Here is a 24,814-nt window from a genome sequence, read left to right on the forward strand (position 1 = left end):
TGTAACCCTAAGCCCAAAATTAAGATGCAGATTTTGCCTACCTATCTGAGTAAAACCTGAAGGCACTCAGGATAGGTCACTAGTTGTCGGCAGCCATGAGCTCCAGACTCAGCCTGGAAGGATTACTCTTTACATGGACCATAAGCCTGCTTGAACTCCAAAATCCGATCAAACAAGAACTCGGCACATACTAATGGGAAATCTGAGATGCAGTAAATCAGCCTGTATGCCACAAAACTATTTCAGCTGTGTCCTATGAATCACAAACAAGGTAGATATTTTAATTTGTAGAGGAAGGGGTACGTAGGATTTTCTTTTTCGGCCAGGAAAGATATAGGTACATCATTTTCACACAACTGGGTTTCCTGCTCAACCAACAGATAAGCTTTATTTTGGGCCTCTCTTAGTTTACTGCCCCATCTCACTGTCCTATCTTCATTCTACTCTGAACAGCAATGGCACTTTTTTATTTTCTGGCAGGTAAAAGCATCAAGGAAAAGCAAACTAGGAAAGGGCAAAACATGCCCATTAGGTAATTAACGTATGATTTATTCAATGGCAGATTCATTCTGCCCTACTTGAACTATACACCTGACTTTGATGAGGGGAGTTCTAGCCTAAAGTAAGCCCTTTTTTGGAACCACAGGGGTAAACATTCGCAGCTCCTAATCTCAGCATAGCACTAGTCTTTAAGAAAGAAATTAAATTCCAGTTTAAGCCACATTCACATTTTAAGTAGGACTTTTCTGAATGCTCAGCATGAATTTTTATTTTTTCGTAGCCCCAGTAAATCAAATCAATTTCTTTCGTGGATTCAATAACATATCCTTCCCTGTATACTACACCGTGACATGGTGAGAAGACTTGAGTGTTTTGAGGACCCTGAGAGTTTTGCCAGGAGGAGTTACTCCTGGTAGGGCCATCGAAGCCATATAGGTCAAAGGGAAGGTTCAGATTAAAAACAGTCCACTGGTTCTACAAGTTGGGGGTTAAACAAGTGAATCAGTTCAGTAACCTGAAAGCCTATGGAGATATCCAGAAGGGAATAATATCACCAACTGGCAAAATAGCAACTGCATTGACCAGTTTCAACAAGATCTGATAAGTTATAGATTTTAAGTTATTGACCAAACTATGAATCTTCAATTCAAATGTTATTTCCATCTTAACATATGGATGTGAAAGCTGGAAAGTCACCAAAGATAGAGACAGATGTCTCAAGGTCTTCGAAAGCAAATACCTTAGAAAAATACAAGAGAGTAAATGAAATAACATATGCCAAGATTTCTCTGAGTTCGACACCTCCTTATCTCTAAAGTTACCCAGAAAAAAGGATGGAAATATATAGGACGTGTTAAGAATGAAGCCAGAGTATCTGCCATGGCAAACATGCCACTGGGCAGCTGAAAGAACATGCAAAAGGGGCCAAATGAAAGAATACCTCCGTCCAATACTACTCAGAGCAGGAAATCTATAGGACTTAACAACATAGAGAACAGACAGAGAGTGGCTAAGCACAGACAGGGATAGAGGAGCCTTGCTCAGGCCCTAAGCGACATATGACAGCATGGGAAGGATTATGATTTAAAATCACCTGCAGTCCACAGGAAAAAAATGTAATTGTCTTTTATCCTTTAACTCTATCGGTGCTCTAGCATAGAATGAACTCTCTTGCTCAATGGAGCAGTCTCGGAAAATTTTTATTTCAAGGATATGGAACATTATTGTAAAATTGGTATCCTAAAAGAAAAGGCCCTTGCCTATTCACAAAAGCTCTGAAAAGAATTAACACACATCAGAGCTGTAGATTCAAAACATTCATTACCAAAATCCCCATGCAAGTTACACAGACTCCCCAACAGCCTGCAGTCTTGGGAACCAGTTCCAGTGACTGTGGTCTTAGAAAACCACGTTTACCTAAAAAATCCTATTAGCAGAAAGACGAAAGGTCACTTTACACAAAGATTATGATGCCTCAGCATGGGCCTCCAGTGTAGCTATCCAGTTCATCTTGTGCCTATAAGGCAATACAATGCAGTGCCTGGATGCGCCTTTTGGCTTATACTCAGAAAGGTGCATTTTGCCTTAAACTGTTCCAGATATTGTGACTCATAAATACAAATCTATTTGAGGAACATTTCGATGTTACATACATCAGTATTTCTGGTTACTAAACAAAAAACAGCTGTAGTCTCATCCTCAAAAAGTATGGAAGAAGGCTTTTTTACAAATTTCAGAGTAACAGCCATGTTAGTCTGTATTCGCAAAAAGAAAAGGAGTACTTGTGGCACCAATTGGTTAGTCTCTAAGGTGCCACAAGTACTCCTTTTCTTTTTTACAAAGTGATTTCAAGACAGGTACATATATAAGCATTGTTTTTCTAGAAGAAATCTGGACAAGATCAGGTGGCACCGACTCTGAAAATTCCATTAGGAGAAAAGATTGCCTATAACTCAAAGGCTGAGGAAAATATTTCAGAAGACAAGAGAGTCTTTTCATTTATTTCTAAAGGTTGTTGTTGTTTTTTACCTTTGCAATATTCTCTTGGTTGAAATGGATGATAAGGCAAATTATCCTAAAATTAGTTGGAATGTGATGTAATAAGAAACACAGTAGTTCATTTCCCAGACAAAGGTTCTAATTATAGTTGACACGTTCCCCTGATGTTATCTGGACCAGTGATCTGCTAGATCACGCCAATCCTCGACTCTGCGAGCCAGCCTTACCCTGCTCTGCTGTGAGAGCCCCCACTCCCGGGCTGTTCATGCACAGCCTTTAGCATGTAAGCTGCTCCCAGCTATGTGAGTGAGCACTTTTGGCCAGCCGCCGCATGGATTGTGCAACCGAAAGACACTAGCAAATATCTCCGGTCCCAGACACAACTCCAGGAACCTCTGTCTTGCAGTGCCCAGTTATGCCCGCTGGACGCTGCAAGCCTATATGAGTTAGTCAATTTAACAAAGAAATGGATATGTACCAGGCTTGTCATATGTACCAGGAGTCTCTGACACACTTCAAACCAAATGCACTGCTTCAGGTAGAATAAACAAACTAATTTATTAACTACAAAAGATTGATTTTAAGTGATTGTAAGTCAAAGCCCAACAGGTCAAATCTGGTGAAATGAAATAAAAGCAAAACGCATTGTCAGCTGATCTTTACACTTCCAGTGCCCTTACAAACTTAGATGCTTCTCACCACAGGCTGGCTGGTTGCCCCTCAGCAAGGCTCTCCCCTTTGATCAGCGCTTCAGTTGCTTGGTGATGGTATCTGTAGATGGAGGTGGAAGAGAGGGAGAGCATGGCAAATGTCTCTCCCTTTTATCACGTCCTTTCTTCCCTCTTGGCTTTGCCCCCGGCCCACCCTTCAGAGTCAAGTGTGCATTACCTCATCATAGTACCAAACTGACCAAGGGAAGGGGGGTGACTCACTCAAGAGTCCAACAGATTCTTTGTTGCTGCCTAGGCCAGCATCCTTTGTTCCTGCGAGGCTGGGCTGGGTTTGTTCCATATATGAGGTGTGAACTGCCCCTCTGCTTTTGGAGAGTTTTTGCCGGGGCTTGTTTTAAGACATGAGGACACATTTTCAGCTTGATAACTATATATACATGAAATTACAACCTATAACATTACTATAACAACAATGCTCAGTGCATCATGAGCCTTCCAAAGACACCCGACATGACAAACTTTGCACTGGATACTACACAATCACATTATAAGGATGAACATGGGGATGCAGGGTGTTCCCCTGAGATACAGAGTGTCACAATAATTTCTACAGAGGTCAGGATTCTTTGGTTTGTTGTTTTAATCTCCATACTTCATAATACCAAAAATCTCAAGAAAACAAATATTTTGCAGGGAAGTCTTATTTGAGATTATTGTGTTACCACTTCACTTAAATAACTAGCTGACAGTCCAATGAAGTGTTTTTCCAAAATTAAGAAAATTAATTTCGCTCTCTTTCCATTTCTCTCCTTCTCTATCATGGAATTTTGGTTTCCTCCGGGGATATTGGGGTTTTTTTTGTTCCACTTCACAGTGTGTGTGTGCACCTCTGCATCTTTTCCCCCACTGCAGTTCTCCAACTCCTCTCTGCTACTTCTCCCTGACCCTGTGCCAGCATTGCAGCTCCCACACAGAAGATGCATGCAAGTTTGCATTTTAAAGTCCAAGAGATAGGTATGTGGCAAAATACAAGGATACAGAAAACTTTAAAAGGGTTTTATAATATGCCTACCACATAAACAAATTCTGTAGTAATATATGTCTAAATGCAGGTTTTTGGAACATTAATACTTACAGTAGTTTTCTAGACTTCTCACATCTCTCTCTCTCTCAAACACACACACACTTACTTCAATATCTAAGTAACTTCAGCCTTTAATGGCACTTCAAGCAATACATAAGGGGTTTCTTAACATGCAAGTTTTAAGAATGCTGAGAAGAGCAGATAGGTGCAGTGTTCTTTTAAATTTAAACTGATAGTTCTCTCTGCATCTGTGACTTTCAGGAGCACTTCCCTACGCACACATCAGGCATCAAACTTCACTTTCTGTTACAGGGACACTTATGTGGGTGTAAGCAGAGTCAGAATGAGCTCTACCTTGACATCTGGTGGTGAGCTGTGGAAAAGGATTTCAGGGGCTGATCTTGTTTGCATGGGCACTCATTTGCATGGGCACACCCACCCTGCCTAGCATGATGGGCTGCTTGCCCAAATAGTCACTTTGGCTGCTGTGGGATCCGCAGTCTCTCTGTTATTGGGGCAGGAGTAATAAAGCGTTGCTGTCCTGGTTATGTGAATCAAGGACAGTAGAACCGTACTTGGCATTTTATGATGGAGGGACTCGCTCTCAACTAAGTAACACTCGCTAGGCAAGAGACATGGGTGCCAAAACCCACTGAATTGAGAAAGGCTGGGGACAGGCATTTATACCTGGTGGCGTGGGTCCCTTCTGAGGGCCCTAAACACCAATTTCACTCCCCTCCTCTCTCCAATGTATAATATCAGAGCTAATTTTGATTCCATTAGTAGTCTGGTTACAGGCTGCTGAGCTGAATTCGCTGCGGCCCAAGGGTGCACCAGCACTGAGGCTCCCCTACTTTGAGCTGAAATTACTGAGTGCTTTTAAGTTATGGGGGGGGCCTCAAGATATACTGGCGAGCAGCTAGCAGGAGGTCTGCTGGAGAGGAATAGGACGGCTGGCGGAGCAGAGTGGCTTACAGGATGGCTGGTTGAGCGGAGCGGCTCGCACGCAGAGAGGCAGGGCAACCGGCTGTCAACACAAGGAGCAGAGCACGTAAGGACCCCCATACCTCCCCCCTTTTTCCACCCAGGCTGGGAGGTAAACTCTGCAGATGAACTTTTGAACTTTTTGGGTTGGTGGACTTCTGGGACTTTGGGTGACTATTGGGTTGCTAGACTTAAGATCCTGAGGGGAAAAGGACACTACCAAACTTACTTGGGGGGTGGGTCTTTTGCTCATGGTTGGTGTTATGAATCCTGTTTGTGGTGTTTCTTCAACATAATGCCGCATTGTTTCCCTCCTTTATTAAAAAGCTTTTGCTACACTCAGACTCTGTGCTTGTGAGAGGGAAAGTATTGCCTCTTAGAGGAGCACACAGGGGTGGTATGTAATTGTCCTAGGTCACTGGGTGGGGGCTCAAGCCGGTTTTGCATTGTGTTATTGGAATGGAACCCCTAGATACTGAACCCAGCCCTTGTTGCTGCCAACTCTGACAGGCAGAAGGGTTACACAGATGAGGCCCAAAGTTTAGACAGTAGGGATTTTTTGTTTTGTTTTCAGATTTAAACACTGGCCTGAAGGGCTTGCAACTCAGACTTTGCAGTGCTCTGCTAGTGCATGCTAACTACAGTGAAATTAACCAGTTTATTTTCATTGCCCAAACTAACCAAAATAAAAACAAAAAACTGCATAGATGGTGAAATATATTTTTAAATACAATCCAAATTTTAATCACTTAAAATGTTAGTAATATAAAGAATCTTTATGGTGATATATTAGACAGAAGCTACACCTATGCAGGGCAGAGAACCTCATGAAGGGGTGGACAGGATCTTTGTTCTTTTTCAAACACATCTACTCTATCATTAGACAGTAACCCCAAAATACACTAACTGTAACAGATGCCTGAAGAGAAACAATTAAGAAGATCTATTTTTTGAGATCCAACTAAAGCCAAGAGAAGAAAGCAGTCTGAAATTTAAAAAAAAAAAAATCAAATCAGCTCATCAAATGATAAACATAGTGGCTCAGACATGTGCTCATCACCTTCCAATCCACACAAAACATAGCCACTAAAATCTTCTAACCCATTGCTCTATATCGCACCCTTTTTTAAATCTGCCCTCTGGCTTATCTTCAACTGCTTTACATTTATACCTTGATTTAATCCTCATGCCCTTCACTCTATCCTTCTCTACCTATTGTTTGTTCCTCATTACTTACACTGTATCCTGCCCTTCTATTTCACCAGTTATGCCAGTCCGCCCACCCATCCATTTGTTCACTTCTTCCACGTTTCCACTTTCTTACACACTACCCTTTGTGCATGGAAAGCCTTCCCAGAACTAAACTAACTAAAACAGCTCTACAACATCTACCTCAAAACCCTCTTTTGCTATTGACCACTTACTTCATGGATAGCTATTAGCTTGTTTACTAAAAATATCCAAATGATTCAGAATCATCAAGCTGTCCAGTTAGCCAATGTTACTTCGTCTTCCTTCCCTCATTGATTGATTGTTTTATAAACACTCACTTGTGCCTTGTTTCAATTTAGGTTTTTAACATTTTTGGGTCAGGGATCACGTCTTCATTTAGAACAATGCAGCCCCGATCCTGATTGGGGCCTTTAGGGAATCACACAACACAGATAAAATAAAAAAAAATATGTTCTTGTTGCCTTGAACATAAAAAATTCTCAGAATGCAACACCTGGGATGGGGGAAGTAGACAACTGCTTATAAAAATATGTTTATCCTTACATATTGCGAGATGACATTACTAGATTCTGAGTCAGAAAACTGGAAGAGGAAATGAGATGCTACATGTAACAGGAGATAGTTTAGTGCGTGAGTGTTATCTAAAGGTGGCCTGCAAACATAAAAGGTAAATTCCATTGACTTCAGCAGTACATATTGAATGCCCTCATTGAAAAGGCAAAGATAGCCAGATCAGACTATGTGCAGAGGACCTCCTGGGAGATGCTGAGCAGGCTCCACTCCAAATCACAAAAAACGAGAATGAAGACACTCAGCATCTTGCAGGATTGGGCCCCATGAACAATCCAAATTTGCCCTTTCCTGTTTTTATTTCAGGTCTTGGGAATTCACAGACATCTGGCTCCTGATTCTCTGCAATACTCCATTGGGTCCCCTTGCTGTGATATCACAACTACTAAGGAAGCTTTCTGGAGCACTGAACACATCTATAGGGAGCTGAGGGCTCTTCCAACGGTGTTGTGTAGTTTTCCAAGTTTCTTTAAAATCGTATAACATATTCCTCTTTTCTTCAATGTCTATATTCAGAGGTCTGGCTCCAGGCTCCAGAGTACCTCATTGGTACCTGAGGCACCACAGTTGATCAAGACAGACATGCCTTCAGAACATCTCAGAGAAAAAGGTAAGGTTTAGTTGTTTATAAGATTAATGTCTCTCATTCTAATTAATAGGGTCACCGTCCACATATTGGTAAAGTAAATTAAGTTTACACTTTATTTGCAGTTCACCTTTTAAAATCTTTTATTTTTAAATCTACTAATCTCTAGAATACTCAATACTAACAAAAAGTGGTGCTGGCATGTACATGCAACCACAGAAGGTAAAGAAATAGATGGAGGAGTTGTGCTACCTAACAAGTGCAGCAATTGCTTTGAATTTAAAAAAAAAAAAAAAACCTGAGGAAGCTCTAGGGCAAATAAACAACATTAAAAACCCCCACAGATCTTCAAAGCAACATTGATTGTGGATCAAAGAGAAAGGCCATCAAAACCTCCCAAAGCAGCAATATTTCTGCATGTCTAAAAAAGAATTAACATAGAAGAAATATGGAAATAGTAGTAGGTCTCTGTTAAGCCAACAACAAAGAAGCCCTTAGTGTAGTAAAACAAAGTCATGTCAAATCCCCATTTTTAAAAATGCATGAAGTTCCTTTCATAATGTTTTAAATTGTATTTATAGTAACAAGAGTGAAGACTGGAGACAAAAGTCAAAAGGTATTACAAAGCTCTAGCTATACATGTTACGATTTGATTTTTGGTCTCATTTGTGGGCTTCAAATATAAAGACATAATGCAATATAATTCCATACAACTGAATGAGCTACTTCAACTACACTAGCTCAGTAGAACAGAGGACAAGTGACCTGTAACCATATTTGGACAGACAGCCACATTAAACGGTAACATGCAGGCTAACAACCACATCTCCAAAGTGGTTACTTTCTAAAGCAGCAATTTCTTTAATTAATTGACATAAAAACTTGCTACTTGAAATTAAAAGGACTTTAAAAAAAAAACTATTATGCAGAAACAACACTTTATCCTTAACTAAGACCTGTAGTGCCAGGAAGCTACAAAAAGAAATACTCAGAACCAAAGCATTAGAACACCCCGGTTCACTCATCCCCTGTACCAAGAAGATTCTGCATAGTGCAGCAAAACATGCACAGTGCTAAGCAATGTGCGAAAATCTCTACATCCATTTAATTATGAACAGGTCTTGGAGGAGGAAAAACAGACATGCAGGCAGTAATCTAGTGAACTTAAGTGACGTGAAAATCAGCCAGTTTCTGAATTTTCAGCTACTCCCACCATCAAGTGGAAGTTATAATTTAAGTGTGCTTTAGAGCTGCACTTAGAATAAAGAGAAAAGGATAGTGATGAGAGCAAGTTCTTCACATAAATAAATACTTTCAAACGGTTCCGATAAAAAAAACATCCTTCATAGGTAGATGCTCAATGCTTCATAAAATATACTGGTCACACTGGTTTTGAGGGTTTACCAGCCTAAAGCATCTGCACCCTTCAAGCCTATTTTACCTATCTGGGTCATACGTAAAGCAGTATGCCTGGCAGCCATAACTAATGGCTGAGTGTGGTTCTATGACAACTCCAATCCATACCATTGAAGGACTGAACCTCAAAAGAACAAACCCCTTCAATTTAACTTCAAATTTGTGTTGAAATTTTCCAAGCGATCCATTCATTCCCAACATCTATGTATTTGTAAATCTACGTTCATTTAATTATTTTAGGTTTCAGAGTAGCAGCCATGTTAGTCTCTAAGGTGCCACAAGTACTCCTTTTCTTTTTGCAGATACAGACTAACACATTCATTTGAATATAAGCTTTTGTGAGCTACAGCTCACTTCATCGGATGCATTCAGTGGAACATACAGCAGAGGGATTTTATATACAGAGAGAACATGAAACAATGGGTGTTACCATACACACTGTAACAAGAGTGATCAGGTAAGGTAAGCTATTACCAGTAGGAGAGGGGGGGAAAAAAACTAACTTTTGTAGTGATAATCAAGGTAGGCCATTTCCAGCTGTTGACAAGAACATGTGAGGAACAGTAGGGCGGGAAATAAACATTGGGAAATAGATTTACTTTGTGTACTGACACATCTACTCCCAGTCTTTACTCAAGCCTAATTTAATGGCGTCCAGTTTGTAAATTAATTCCAATTCAGCAGTCTCTTGTTGGAGTCTGTTTTTGAAGTATTTTTTGTTGTATTATTGCCATTTTTAGGTCTGTAATCGAGTGACCAAAGAGATTGAAGTGTTCTCTGACTGGTTTTTGAATGTTATAATTCTTGACGTCTGATTTGCGTCCATTTATTCTTTTACATAAAGACTGTTCTGTTTGGCCAAAGTACATTGCAAAGGGCCATTGCTGGCACATGATGGCATACAGCACATTGGTAGATGTGCAGGTGAACGAGCCTCTGATAGTGTGGCTGATGTGATTAGGCCCTATGACGGTGTCCACATATCTATTCAGGGGACACCATTTTTTTTCTTCTCTTCTGCTGGTAATAGCTCACCTTACCTGATCACTCTTGTTACAGTGTGTATGGTAACACCCATTGTTTCATGTTTTCTCTGTATATAAAATCCCCCTACTGTATTTTTCACTGCATGCATCCGATGAAATGAGCTCACGAAAGCTTATGCTCAAATAAATTTGTTAGTCTCTAAGGTGTCACAAGTACTCCTTTTCTTTTTAATTATTTTAGTGTCTTCCTCAATTTTAATGGGACTGATGAACTTAGAATGTGAAACTACACACAGACAAAAGTTACCAGAACTACTGGCTTATTACATCTACTAAAAATATAAACAGCTGGTCTACAAACAATTCTTTTATGATGCATCTGACTGTGTATGTCTTGTGCAACCAATGAACTTGGAAAATCAAACTCAAGGCACCAAATTAGTATAGGACAGAAGTTAATAATATTTCAGGACTTGACTTTAATAGGATCATAGACTTTAAGGTCAGAAGGGACCATTATGATCCTCTAGTCTTGACCTCCTGCACAATGCAGGCCACAGAATCTCACCCACCAACTCCTGTAACAAACCCCTAACTTATGTCTGAGCTACTGAAGTCCTCAAATCGTGGTTTCAAGACTTCAAGGTACAGAGAATCCTTCAGCAAGTGACCCGTGTCCCACGCTGCAGAGGAAGGCGAAAAATCCCCAAGGCCTCTGCCAATCTGCCCTGGGGGAACATTCCTTCCCGACCCCAAATATGGTGATTAGCTAAACCCTGAGCATGTGGGCAAGACTCACCAGCCAGACACCCAGGAAAGAATTCTCTGTAGTAACTCAGGTCCCACCCCATCTAACATCCCGTCACAGGCCATTGGGCATATCTACCGCTAGTAGTCGAAGATCAATTAATTGCCAAAATTAGGCTTATAATTTTGGTCTTAAGAACACTTAGAACTGAGGAGGCACAAGCTTTTCCAGTCAATGGAGTCATTTTCAGTTGCTTTAACTTTTTCAGTCTTTTTAAGCTTTTTCCTGAAATTTGGCAGGTTCACTCTCTCTGAGCAAACAAACAACTAAGTTTAAAGAATATATGAGCCAACATAGTTCAATTGTAGTAGACTAAGGGCAGGGGGAAGAGAAGGCTACTCTCCTCCCTCCCCCATTTAAAAATGTGCTATGTTTTTCTCTATGATTAGTGGAGGTTAGTGAGGAAAGAGAAAGGGTGCTACATATGGAAAGAAGTTAAAAGTCAAAGGAATCCTGACATCATCCACAAAATACAGGTCAATTAATGTCTCCAGGATTCCTGCCTTATTGATTGCACAATATAAAACATTTTAATGTGGTATAATAAACAGATGAATATAATGGCATTTTGTTAGTTTCTTCTTACATTAAGACTCTATACAAAAAACATTACAAGAATGTTAAGATTACAAAGACGATTTATTCAAGTATCAAGAAATGATAAATGTAAGGTTGCCTATCAACCTTCAGCCTGATCGCTTGGGCATATGCATTACAATACAGCCTTATTATAAAATAAATTTACTATTTTTTCTGCAGAACTGCTGCCTCTTTCATTGTGCATGCTGAACAAGGAATAAGACAGGGCTGTGTAATGATATGGGTGCAGGGTCCAGATTACCCCTGCTTTATTCTATGTAATTGTTGAATGGGGCATATGAGTTTGAAGTGGGGATGCCACAGACACCACTATATCCACTTCTACCATGACTAGTGTATAGCTTAGGGCTAAGGAACTAGACTGCAACGCAGGGAATCTGCATTCTTTTTCTGCCTCTTTCAGAGATTTCCTATGAAACCTTGGACAACACATTTAATCTCTCTGTGCTTCAGCTCTGCATAGGTAAAAGAAGACTACTACTTAACTTCACAAGCATGTTGTAAGGCTAAATCAGTTTACATTTGCAAGGCTCTCAGGTACTACAGTGATGAGTGTCAAATAAAAGCAAATAAGAGAAAAAAAACATTTTAGTTAGTCCACAATTTGGAAAATGTGCAGTACATGGGGCCACACACTGGAGGAACAAAGGGGACAAAGTGAAAAATTCAACAGCTATTTCATTCACTGAGCACTGTCCCCATTCTTTATTGTGTGAGCTAGAGGTGCTATGGAAAAATAGTGCATGAACATGTAATTTAAAAGACGTGTATGTGTATGCATTACAGTACAAAGGGAGCAGAGTTAAGGTTATTTATTTTACAATCTTAACTTTGTCATTTCATAACTTGGGAGTACTTCTCTTTACAAGCTTAACACACTTGTAGGCTTTTTCTAGGAAATATAAAAAAAGGGTACCAGTACTTATAACATTAATCCGACCTTCCTATTGTTAAAAATAAAGAAATTCAGTATCCAATCAATTTTATAACATAGATATTGATCTAGCTAGCTCATGAGTCATTACTTGTGAGTACGTATCAATGACTTCATTCTTTACTTGTCGTTGGAATGAAATTGATTTAATCAAGCCTTGCAGTAATACATTATTGATGTATTCCAAGAAAATGGAATGATAATGAACCATCAGGTCCTTCACATAAAATACTATAAGGACTCACAAATTTGGCCTCAATAAAGATCTGCTAGCATGTATCCCTGCACTAGTAGATCCTGATGCAGAACCAGGGTCAAAGCAAGCAGTCTATGGATTAGTCATATCGGAAACAGATTACGGACAAGCTTCTGGATAACTTAGTAACTTTGGGAGGGTGGACAATATTTTGTACAACAGGCAATGTGCTTCATCACCCACTCTTCATATGTAGCAACCACCAGTCCTAGTAGGTTGTTACAATCAAGGCTGTTCTGAGTGAGAAAAATAATGTGACTCAAACAGAGAGTCTTAACTCTTCCCTATTTATATCAGCTCAATCTATGTTCTAGAAGCTATTGAACTTTTCCACAGAGTCAACTACACCTTAACAGACATTTTCCTCGTTTGCATGGACCACCTCCCTTCCCATTCATGATGGCTTATATTCCCTGTGGCAACTACAGCAATTGCTTACATGCAAAACTAACATTAGGATAGAATTCCATGTATTTTAAATGTCTTTTAATGAAGTTTAGCAGCTTACAATAAAACAGAAGCCAGCCACAAAACCACCATAAAGAGCTATGAAGTCCACGAGTTTGGGAACATCTATTCTGGTCATTAGTTTGAGGAAGAGAGTGCCTTCTTAATACACTTACTCCTTTACCAGGATCCACAGAGTCAAGGAAAGACAATAGCGAGAAAGTAAGAACCTTGGGCCTGGCACATTTCCTGTTTTACACAGGCATATTTTTCAACTCTAAAAGTGCCTACATCAGACCATCCTTGCTAAAGCTGAAGTAACTGTAGTAAATTTTTGCCACTTGTCCAATGAATCTTATATGTTCAATCAACGCAAGACTCCTATGAGGCACTGGCAGTGACATCTATAGTTAGGACTGCCTCCTATTTTGATATAAATTATGCAGTGGAAGCACTGAAAGTCTGAAATTCCGATGTTATGCTGCATGGTCCCACGAGACACATCCTTTCAAAAAGGACTGTGCTTCACAGCCACCCTAAGACAAAAAAATAAATCGCACAGACACTCACTAGCACCACAAGAAAGGGATCACATTCTTTTGATACTAATTGAATTGTTGAAATAATCAGTAAAATGTGAAATTGATATGAATACCCAAAAAAAACCCAATATAACCTGCAGCAGATCTTTCTAGCGGTCCTCTTCCTATAACTGCATCCAACTGATGCTGAAACAACCCCATCTTCAGGGAAGGCATATGCACTATAGTGTACAACCACACATGCTGTATCGTACACACACACTTCGTGAAATTCCTAGAATGGAGAAAACTCACACAAAAGGGTCCTGAAGCACAAAGTAAATGATGTGTCCTAATACACTTAGCAAACAATAAAACAAAGTCACATAAAACAGATACTGGAGAAAGAGGGAGACAAATAATTCCCCAGCCCTCTGGGAACGCATTAAGTCTTTCGAGCCAAATAGCCCAGGCAATCAATCCCACTCTTCAGGAAAGCTATTTCTCTACACAGATGGGTGGAGAGGAATCCCTGGATAATTCTCTCTCCTACACACACTAATGGAGTAATGGGAAATCCTTGGATCTTTCACTTACATATATTTTAAGGGGGTGGGAGGAGGGACTTTTCTGGGATATCTGAAACAAATACATGGGATCGGGAGAAGGGAATTTCACTCTCTCTCTTACACACACACACACACACACGGAGTGGATATTTTTCGACACACCTAAAGAAAGGCGTAGCTCCATTCCCACACATTACAGGGGAAAGGGAGAGCTAGGTCTCTCCCACATATACACACTACAAGAGGGGCTACTTCGGTAATTTCACAGACACGCACAGCAGGGAAAGGAGGCGCCCCCTGGGGATGAGGGAACTTCACACGCAGTGGGGGGGGGGGATTCCCCTGGCTAGCCCCTTAGCCCCTCACACACCCACGTAAGGGGGGAGGCAGCCACGCACACCCGCTACCGCCCGGCGAGTCACCCAGCCCTGCACGCTCTCTCCAACATCCCCTAGTGATTGCAACAAAGCCGGGGGGGGGGAGGGGGAGAACAGAGGTCCGCACGGGGTTGGCCGCCCCATCCGCTCGCCGGGGGCTCGCCCGCCCGCACCATGCGAACGCAGCACCTACCAGGCGGGCAGCCTCGGCCCAGGTGCGGTCCTTCTTCTTCCTCTTGTCTTTCATGTTTGCATCTCATTGAGATGGTTCTAGGGGGGCGGGGGGAGGGCGGACTGGAACGCGCGGGGGAGGGGGGGGCCCGGAGGGGCTCCACACAGACAAGGCTACACGGGCGCGGAGCTCCGGAGCCCCCGGGGCGGGGGGAGGAGAAGGGGGCTGGGCCGGCTCGGGCTCCCGCAGCAGCAGCAGCACAGCTGACAGCTTGAGGGATGCTCCGCTACTCTCACAACAATGCACTATGACGTCACACAGGGGAATGGCGACCGCACCAAGCATCCCAGCCAAGGCGGCCGCCCTCGCGAGGAAACGGCGCGCGAGACCAGAGCGATTCAAAAACCTCGCGAGAGCTCTTAGGGCGGCTGCCTCTGAACAACACGGCGGGGAGGGGGGGGGCACTAAGGAGGGACTACACGTCCCAGGGTGCAATGCGCAGCCAGCCGGCGCCCGCTGAGCCAGCTGGAGCATTGCGCCGTGGGAAGAATCGTCTCCCCCGGGCAGCGTGGACGCAACCCGCTGCGCGCTGTTGCCAAAAGCGCTCGGCAAAGCCAGAGCCCTGTGCCCGCGTCTGTCTCGGGAGGGGCAGCGCTGTGGTTGTTACAGTGTGTGTGGGGACTGCTAGGCACTATGGCAACAACGTGGTCATTTAAAGGGGATGCCTGTTGGAGCTGGCTTGCTGAGCTTTCAATTATAAAAGAAAATGTTTATTTTTAAATCCTACCAAACCTATTAAGGCTGTTGCCAAGCCATGTGTACACCTTAAAGAATCAGGACAGTGGAGGTTAAAAAAAATCTGCAGCCAAAGCCCCCATCCATGTAGATCCCCGAGACACACTTACGGCCGCCACACACCAGCTCTGCTGCACTTCCAGCACGAGAACCATACCTCCATTCTGCCATCCTATGTTCTGTCTCCCAATGCATGAACCATCAGCGGTCCCACCGCCTCCTCAATCAAATGCCGTCGTTCAATTCACCTGCCCTTTACAAGGCAGAGACGATAACATCTCACCTCTTACGTTGCATAAATCTTCCCAGTATAACTGATACCACAATATTTTCATGCCTTACTCCGTACATGTTGTCCTCATCCTCTCAATAGCCTACCAACACCACTATACATTTATTAATCACTCTACCACCCACATATAGGACATATATCCACCCTAACCTATCTAAGCTACACAGTCCCAAAGTATCTCATAATAAAACAGGCTGTAAACTAAAGCCCTTATCCTGCAAAGATTTCCACACATGCTTAATTCTAAGTATGTGAATAATCCCCTTGAAGACAATGGAACTACTTGCGGTGAGGGTTAAACAAATGTTTGAGTATCTGCAGAATAAGGGGGACTCAATCCTGGAATTACTCATGATAACCAGTAATACTCATGGTAGGAAGTGTTCTCCTGGGTTGCTTATTCCACGCAGAGGACTGAAGGGATATATAAGCCTACAGTGTAATACAGTACTTTTCCTTGTCATTTAAAAATTGAAAAGTAGCTATGATACCATATACCCATAATGATGCTATGTGGACAGTATAGGTCATAGTAAGGTACAGTATAGGGATTGTTTGGGACATTTTATTTCTGAATTGTCTGATTTTCAATTTTATTTTTCAAACTACAACATTCTAATGAGATTCATTTTATTGTATGTTCATAACTTTCCAACTTTAACTGTCTTACAGTTTTTAGATATATTTCTTAAAAAGCAAATGAACTTAAACACACCCTTTGTATACATTCTCCTAAAGGAATTAATAAGAATTAGCCAAGGCTTGACACACCTTGAGCCCAGTAATGGATACTCTTTCCCCTAATACTATTACAGATTGTATCTTTTCCAGTTTCTTATTTACCCATACATGAAGTTCACATACTCCTCTAGTGGGAATAAACTCACCACTGAAGACCACATGTTTTAGCCATATACCTTCACTATCTGTGGCTTTTCTTTGAGAGTTACTAGCAGTATTTCTAGTGTTGGTCTAGTGTCTAACTTAAAAGTAATACAGTAGATGTCCCATTTGTTTTCAGATTGATAGTTCATTCATCTTGTGCTTCAGCGTAGTCCATTACTCCTCTGAGCTAGCGGTGCTATCATCATACCCTTTGTCCGCTCTATGCACAGACTGCTGGAACTTGCAAACTCTTGCAAAGTGATGTAATTCATTAGACAGGGAGAGAGTAGACAGAGTAAGAGAAGGTGAGGTGAACAGCGGAGGAGGGAACATGTGCATCCACATATATTTGCATGAAATGAAAGGCAGCTGATGAACAACACTGCTGCAGTTCTAGAGGGGAGGTAGATGGAAGGGAGTGATGGGTAGAGACTGGAGAGAGAGCTCCAGAGCACTCCTCACCTACACCAGTAGCAAGATAGCAAGTGCGTCCTCCTCCTCCAGCAGCAGTAGCTGACATGGAAAGTCCCATCTCTGAGACAAGGTAATTTGCAGAGATCTTCTTCATTCAATGCCTCAGTTCCAACTGGTTTCAGAATAACCACCGTGTTAGTCTGTATTCGCAAAAAGAAAAAAAGTACTTGTGGCACCTTAGAGACTAACCAATTTATTTGAGCTGCCTCTCTATTACATAACATGAGACTGAAGTATATCACACCAGCCTCTTAAAAATACAGGTTCCCCACATAAGCTGCCTCCTCCCTGATGTGGAAATTCATCTCTGAGTAGCACTGGGTAACATTTTTGGTCAAATAGTAAATTAATTGAAAAATGCAATTTCAGGTAAACTAAATCTATTCACAAATTCAGGTCGAATTTGGCAAGTAGTTTCAGCCAAATAAAATATGAGGATTTTTTTTAAAGAAGTCAAAACAGTTCATTCTGACATTTTCAAACTGTCATTTTGCTTCAAAACTAACCATTTCCCCTGAAAATGTTGTTTTGAAATGTTTTAAATGATTAATTTGACACCAGCTACTTTATTTTGGGATGGGAGTTCAGTGAACTAAAAATAAAATCATTTTCTAGTTGAAACAAAATGATTTTTTCCCCACATTTTTCTGTTCTCTCACACATGCTTATTTGCTCAGATCTAACCTGAGCAAGGGGTCAGTGGAGGGCCTGGGCACCACATAAATGGCACAGGGATCTAGTGAAGATATTATGCAATAAATCCTACCACAAAAACTATAAGCCTTTAACCAAAACCTCTCCCAAAGATGAAAACATCACAAAATAAATCACTCCTTATGTAACCTAATCAGGACAGGGCCTCGGTTAGTAGCCTATCGTACAGCACATAAGAATAAATGGAAATAAAAAAATAGTCAAACTCATCATCATAGAATTTAACAAACTACTTAAAACCCTGAGTATTATCAGAGTCCATCTCTGCTTCTGAGGTATGAAAGTTTATGATCTCATTTAAAACAATGAATAATATAGTTAAAATGTCTTGTCATTCTCACATCAAAAATTACTCAAGCTTCACTCTTGTGGTCATGACAATGTCATCAGAACTCTTTGATATCTTACAGTTGTGTCTACTGTATTCTCTCTCTCTCTCCATATTAATTATAAAAAGAAAAAACCCAACAATGTAATGTATTTTGAGATTTTCTGATTCGGAAGACCATATACAATTTTTGTTGGATCTGGCCCATAGTGAACAGTGTTATCCAGCTTTTTCTAGCAACATCACTCTACAGCTGTTCATCTGTTCAAATGTGTATCTGTTAATATATTTGTAAAAGTAATACAGGAAAGAAATTAATAAAATATCAAATGGAACTTCATCCAAAAACTAAATAGAGTGTATTACAGTAACAGAGATATTGTATTGCAGGATTTAGGATGGTAATCTAGTGAACAAAATTAAATCAAGGCATGTTCTTATTTAGCATGTCTTCCCAGGAGATGATTTCACCCTTGATGAAGTGTGAACTAGGAGCTTCAGGTTCCAGAATAAATGGGAAAAGTTGTGCTAATATAACCACAAGGTATAACCAAGAATTTACCTGATCGTAGTGTTTGCTGGATAGTAAGAATTACAGTTAACAATGCAAAACAGTTTCAATCGTTTATAAGCATAGGTAAAATCCCATCAGCTACAGAGGGAAAATAATCTTGTAGTTTAGGCACTGAACTGTGACTCATAAAATCTGGATTCAGTTTCTGCCTCTGCCACAGACTCCCTATCTGACCTCTGGCAAGTCACTCTGCTTCAGTTCTCCAGTAGATGGGGCCGTATGTCCCTGTGAATACATGGAAATGGTACAGGCTGGAGTGGCAAAAGACCTGGCCTACCTGGTCATACTTGGGTGTGACTGGAGGTTCTCCAAGGAAGCAGTTAAAGAGCAGCAAAGCCCCTCTGTGGAGAAAACAGAGCTGTGGCCAGAAGACCCAGGAAATCAAGAAATGGCTTCAGTAGCTGAGAGGGAGCCTCAGACAGAAGGGTGCTCAAAGGAAGACAAAGACCTAGGAGAAGGACCTTCCTCATGGGTGAAGTTTCCCAGACTACAGCCTGAGTCTATCAGCCCTTCTACAGCTACTCCATCCACCTGTACTGGGATCAACAACTTCCCAGGGCCGCTCTTTCGAGCCCTCTTATTGGCTGTCCAGGTCCACCTGTAATTATAGTCCATGAATAAAGAGTCCTTTCTGAAGTGACCTTGCTGGCCAAAAGCAAAACATCTCCTGGTGGGAGGAGTTGGTTTCTTGGTAAGTTCTCCCAAGGGATGGAATCCCTTTGGATAAGGTCACTTGCCTGGGCCAGGAAGGGCCATAATGGTTGGGAGGGGGCATTTCCAGGTTCTTTTCTTGGCCTTCGTGCCCCCTCCCACTAGAGTTGTGTGACCAAGCACTCCTAATTACCCTTGTTGGTGTTCGGGTATCAGTGCTCCACGGGGAGCCAGGGCACACAGGCCCAACTTCTAGTGTTTCAGGCACTAGCCTGAGGGACATCAGATAGTTCTCTGCCAATGACACTGCCTCTGCTACTGCTTCTGGCTGATGATTCACCACCCACTTGCATCCCCCTGCTGGAAGGATTTGGGTGAATCATTCCATGACGATCTTTTCTGCCACCTGAATCCCCGTACATCCCTCTGGCTGGAGCCACTGCCACCAGCGTTCTTTCAAGCTCTGAGCAACCACCCATGGCCATGCACCAGGGATAAATTTCTCAAGGCAGAACTGGTGTTGTTAGGTTTCTGGTGAGATGCTGAAGGTGTCTGAGATGGCCACTTTGACATGAGTGTAGTCTAGGACACTCATCACATCAAGACTCCAAGACGTGGCCAGTCAAGTAAGAGGCCAATAGGGTGGCCCAGATCTCTTTGGGCCATCAGGCTGACAACAACCTGCTTCAAAGTGACAAGGAACGTCTCACGGTTGTCTGCGGGTCCCATTTTGGTCAGCTTTACCAGGATGGGTGGGGTTGGATCTGTGTCTCCAATGGTTAGGCTTGAGGCTGGCCAGGGCCCCAGGGTGTTTTTAGGAGTGTCGCCATCTACTGAACTAGCCACTGTTGTTGCTCCTGGTGTTGTGCTACCACCTCTTTAATCGAATGCTGTTGCTGCTTTGCCACCTGCTGCTGCTGTTGGGTGGTGAGTTGCTGCAGCAGTTGGCTCTGCTGTTGCTGCTGCTGGGCAGCCTGCTGCTGTTGGTTTCTGAGAATCCATATTAGCAGTTTCTCAATATCCATCCCTGGTGTTCTGTGATGCCTACTCTCAGGCCTGGGACTCTATCATGCCCTCCTTTTCCACCAAATGTAAGAGGGTCCCTGGTGGCCTGGTGGTTAGCACCCACCTAGTAATAGGGGCAGTGGTAGGGGTGCCCAGGCCCACCACTCCACTGGGCTCCAATCCAGGATCCTAAGAGGGTAAACAGCATTTGGCCTCCTAGAGGCCCTTGTGATTTACCCTCCCTGGGTCACTTCCTACCGCTGCTTTCCTCCTTCAGCTCCTCGTCCCAGATAAAGCGTGGGTGGGGGGAGAGAAGAAACCAAACCACCAACCCTTATGGGGCTCAGCATAAAGTCCTATTCCCTTAGGGAGACTTCTCCAGCACCTTTGTCAGGAGCCTTCCAGGTACGTTTGTACATCTCCCCAACCTCCCACTTTCTAAGCTGGGTTGCTCCCTTTTCAACTCTGTCTCCAGTTGGAGCAAGCTCTGCAGGATGGGAGGGGTGGGGCTACTTGGTGCCAGTACTATCCTTTAACCCCTTCCAGCCAAGTGTGGATTATATTGTTTTCTTAAATACAAAGAACTAAGAACACGACAAGTGTCAGTTTTTAAAACAAAGCAATTTTTCAGTTACTTGATCAGTAAGAACATGGGGGGGCAGATCATCAGATGATGTAGATTGTCATAGCTCCATTGAGTTCAATGGAACTATGACAATTTACAGCACCTCGGGATCTGCCCCATTGTCTTATACTCAAACTCTTTCATTTGTTACATTTTTGTAACTCAAAACAGCCAAACCAAACATTCTTAAATTTGGAAAAACAAACAAACAAACAAAACCACACAGACACCAAATTGAGACCAATCTGGAAAGTTTTAACTTGAAGACTATTACTTTGTCAAAGTTAAAGCTGGTTGCAAATAGGGTTATTGTACAAAAATTCATCCTCATCTTTAACTAACTAATCTCACTTCATTAGTATGATATTATGGGCCCAGTGCAGTTTGTCTTCCTTATGCAAGTGCTCTTCGCTTTGTAGTATTAAGATCACACATGCTGATTTGAAAGTCCAGAGATAAAGAACAGGTTTACATTATATTTTTGACATGTGATTCCAATGAGAGGTACAAACCATTCAGTTGCACGCTAAAATATATATATATATATATATATGAACAAATTCCTCAGTGACTTACCCAGAAAATATTCAAAGACTCAGCCTTACTTACTATCCTTTGCTCATGGGCAAGGGGAAAAAGATGGGCCTTAAAGTGTGCCTGAATATGAACAAAATATGGCCTGCTATGGATCTGGGGAGGAAGTGAGCTCCAAAGTTATGTTATTATTTTGGTATGTTTAATCATCTGGACTGAATTGCCTGGCTTTGAATGTTTTCAGTCTGTACAGTATGTGTGAATTATAGTATTGTCAGGATGTTAAGGATGAGTCCAAATTAGCACTCTAAGAAACAGATAGTACTACCTCAAATATGGTCATAATCAATCCATAAATTACTACCAGGCATATCAACAGCTCTATGAATACTACTGCCTTTCATTTTTGAACTTACAAGAATGTAATACATTGCTTGAATTACTTCTTTGGGAGCAGAACATGTCACTTTCCCAATAAAATATGTCAGGAAACTTCTTGACGTTGAAGTAAAAATACCATAGGTGTATGACTGCTCTGAATCACAGCCTTCTACATTTTTAATCAACCAATTATGGAACACACTGAAGCTGTTAAAAAGTGGAAGAAATATAACATAAGGATTATAGGACTGTTGAAAGTTACTAGAATCTGGCCTTTAGTAAAAAGGTCAAAACCTGTAAGTTCCAGATGGAATATTACTCTCTACTCTCAATGTTGAAGAAATATTGAGATTTTGAATTTAAAAAGAATAACATTCCACAAAATGTGAAAAAATGATGGTTGAAAGTGCCAATACATCATCTTTTTTAAATGTTACATTTTTTTGACCATCCTGTTTGATTACAAAGTTTACTTCATTTTGCAGGTGCCCTCTCACTCTCTTTATTTTTCTTTTGCTCTTGAGACAGGAAAATAAATATATATTTATATATACAAATTCAGCTGCACACTAATATGCATATATTAGTATGCATATATATTAGTGTGTGTGTATATATATATATATATATATTAGTATTCAGGGCACACTTTAGGGTCCACCTTTTCTCCCTTGCCCATTTGAACATTTTCTGGGTAAGTCACTGAGGAATTTGTTCATATATATATATATACACACATATTTTCTCCTTGGTGATTTCTGAATAATTTTCTTCATGAAATGCTTTTAAATTAAGAAGAAATGCCACTTATACTGGAAACATGGGCAGAGTACTAAAAGGACATCACAGAGAATTTTAAACTGAAATCACCACAGATAGAAGATAACAGAATATCAGACTCAAGGGGAAAAATCTTGGCTTCATTAGTGAGAGTTTTGCCATTAACCTCAATGGGACCAGAATTTCATCCAAGATCCACATTCAGATCTGAGATTTTTGTTCTCAGACATGTTGTTGTAATTCACTTTTTCCATAATGCACAGTCACTAGTGCATGATTCTTAGAATTTGCTAGTGATAGCAATATCAGCAAGTGAAATCACAATTAATGCATGTCACCACCAGTGTAGAATGGTTTATGGGTTTAATTGTATTTTGTGGTTCATCATCATCTAAGACCAATATTCTCTCAGAAGTGACATGGCTAATCACTTTGGAAAAGTAGTTCATTTAAAAAATATCAGAAGAAAGCAACATATTTGTGTTTCTCTGAAATGAGTGGCTAAAAATGTAATTAAAAATATAACTATTGAGTTTTTTGAGAGCAGTAAACGTAATTAACAGATCCCCTTTTATTTAGATTGACAATTTTGTTTTAGGAGAACACAGATAATTTATTTAAACTAATTCCTCATTTAAATTGAGTGCTAATTGCTAAATTATTTCTTGATAATGTTACCACAGAAAAATGTGTATCAGATGCAAACACAGAGATTGATAGTTTTAACTTTAGTGTAATTGCTCATTTTTCTTCATCAGAAATAAACAAAAGATCATTAACAGTGATTAGTAAGAAAATCTTTCAATAGATAACATAAAGTGTTTTAAAATCTTCAGTATTGCTAAAATGTATCTGTCACACTTAAGTGATTACTTCCTGTGTTCTCTGGATTTTGATTAAAATAATATGACTATCAGGCAGCACATTGTTCTACATCTCAAAAATGAGATGTAGAACAATGCAGCCATTAGCTACCTTTCAGTAAGCAAAACCAATGTGACAATCAGACAATAACAGGATATGGACATTTGAATAACTTTGATATAATAATTATTCACTCAGTAAGACATTTATAAATTCTTCTTTGTCTTTGGTCATGAAATTCTCTCATAGGAAATTGTTATAAGACTCTCTGTTTCTCTGCCAATTTGATTTAAGTTTAACTAAACCATAGATTTATACTGTGTACCCATCTGTATCGTACCCTCAAATGCATGAATCTTGAGATCGTCAAGATATATATATATACCCTGTTCCTATGATTACTTTAAATTCTTTCCATTTAAATTCAGCCATTGAATTATGCATAGATCAAATAAGTTAATATCCTAAAGGTATTGTAACAGGATTTATAAATCCCACTCTTTGGCAGAGATGGGAAGAGCTGGGGCAGTACCAGGCCAGGGAGGCCTGCCCCTCCGGCACTGCTGAGCACACTCCTGGGAGAAGACCAGGATAAAGGGAGCTTCAGCGACCATACCCCAAACTGGGATGCAGTGGTGGTAGGAAGTAAACCATGGGAAGGTGAGCAAGTTGGCTGGCTGAACTTAGGTGGTGCACACAACTTGACTTTCAGGGCCCTGAACCAGGACCTGGTGGAGAGGGAGGGCCCAAGTTCCCTATCTACCTTGGAGCTATGTCCCTGACCCTAAGGAGGGCAGGGTTAGGGGTCACCATCAAACAGGCCAGACTAGTTAATACAGGGGTGGGCAAATTACGGCCCGGGGGCCGCATCGGGCCCTTCAGATGTTTTAATCTGGCCCTCAAGCTCCCGCTGGGGAGTGGGATTGGGGAGCTTGCCCCGCTCCGTGTGTGCCATGGCTCCCGGAAGCAGCAGCATGTCCCCCCCTCCTGCTCCTATGCATAGGGGCAGCCAGGGGCTCCACACGCTGTCCCCGCCACCCCTCCAGCTCCCATTGGCCAGGAACTGCGGCCAATGGGAGCTGCAGGGGCTGCACCTGCAGACAGGGCAGCGTGTAGAACTGCCTGGCCGCGCCTCCGCATAGGAATTGGAGAAGAGACATGCCGCTGCTTCCGGGAGCTGCTTGAAGTAAGTACCACCC

General features: G+C 41.5%; 1 long non-coding RNA gene across 1 annotated transcript in view; it reads left to right on the forward strand.

Annotated features, from left to right (window-relative positions):
• The first annotated feature begins 14,641 nt into the window (after positions 1-14,641).
• The window catches only part of LOC140906742 (uncharacterized), a 31,194-nt gene continuing 21,021 nt past the window's right edge, over positions 14,642-24,814 (forward strand). The window contains exon 1 of the long non-coding RNA XR_012157226.2: positions 14,642-14,756. This is a non-coding gene — a long non-coding RNA (uncharacterized LOC140906742). The remainder of the gene's footprint in view (positions 14,757-24,814) is intronic.

This window comes from Lepidochelys kempii, chromosome 2, assembly GCF_965140285.1.
Source record: "Lepidochelys kempii isolate rLepKem1 chromosome 2, rLepKem1.hap1, whole genome shotgun sequence".
Taxonomy (NCBI): domain Eukaryota; kingdom Metazoa; phylum Chordata; order Testudines; family Cheloniidae; genus Lepidochelys; species Lepidochelys kempii.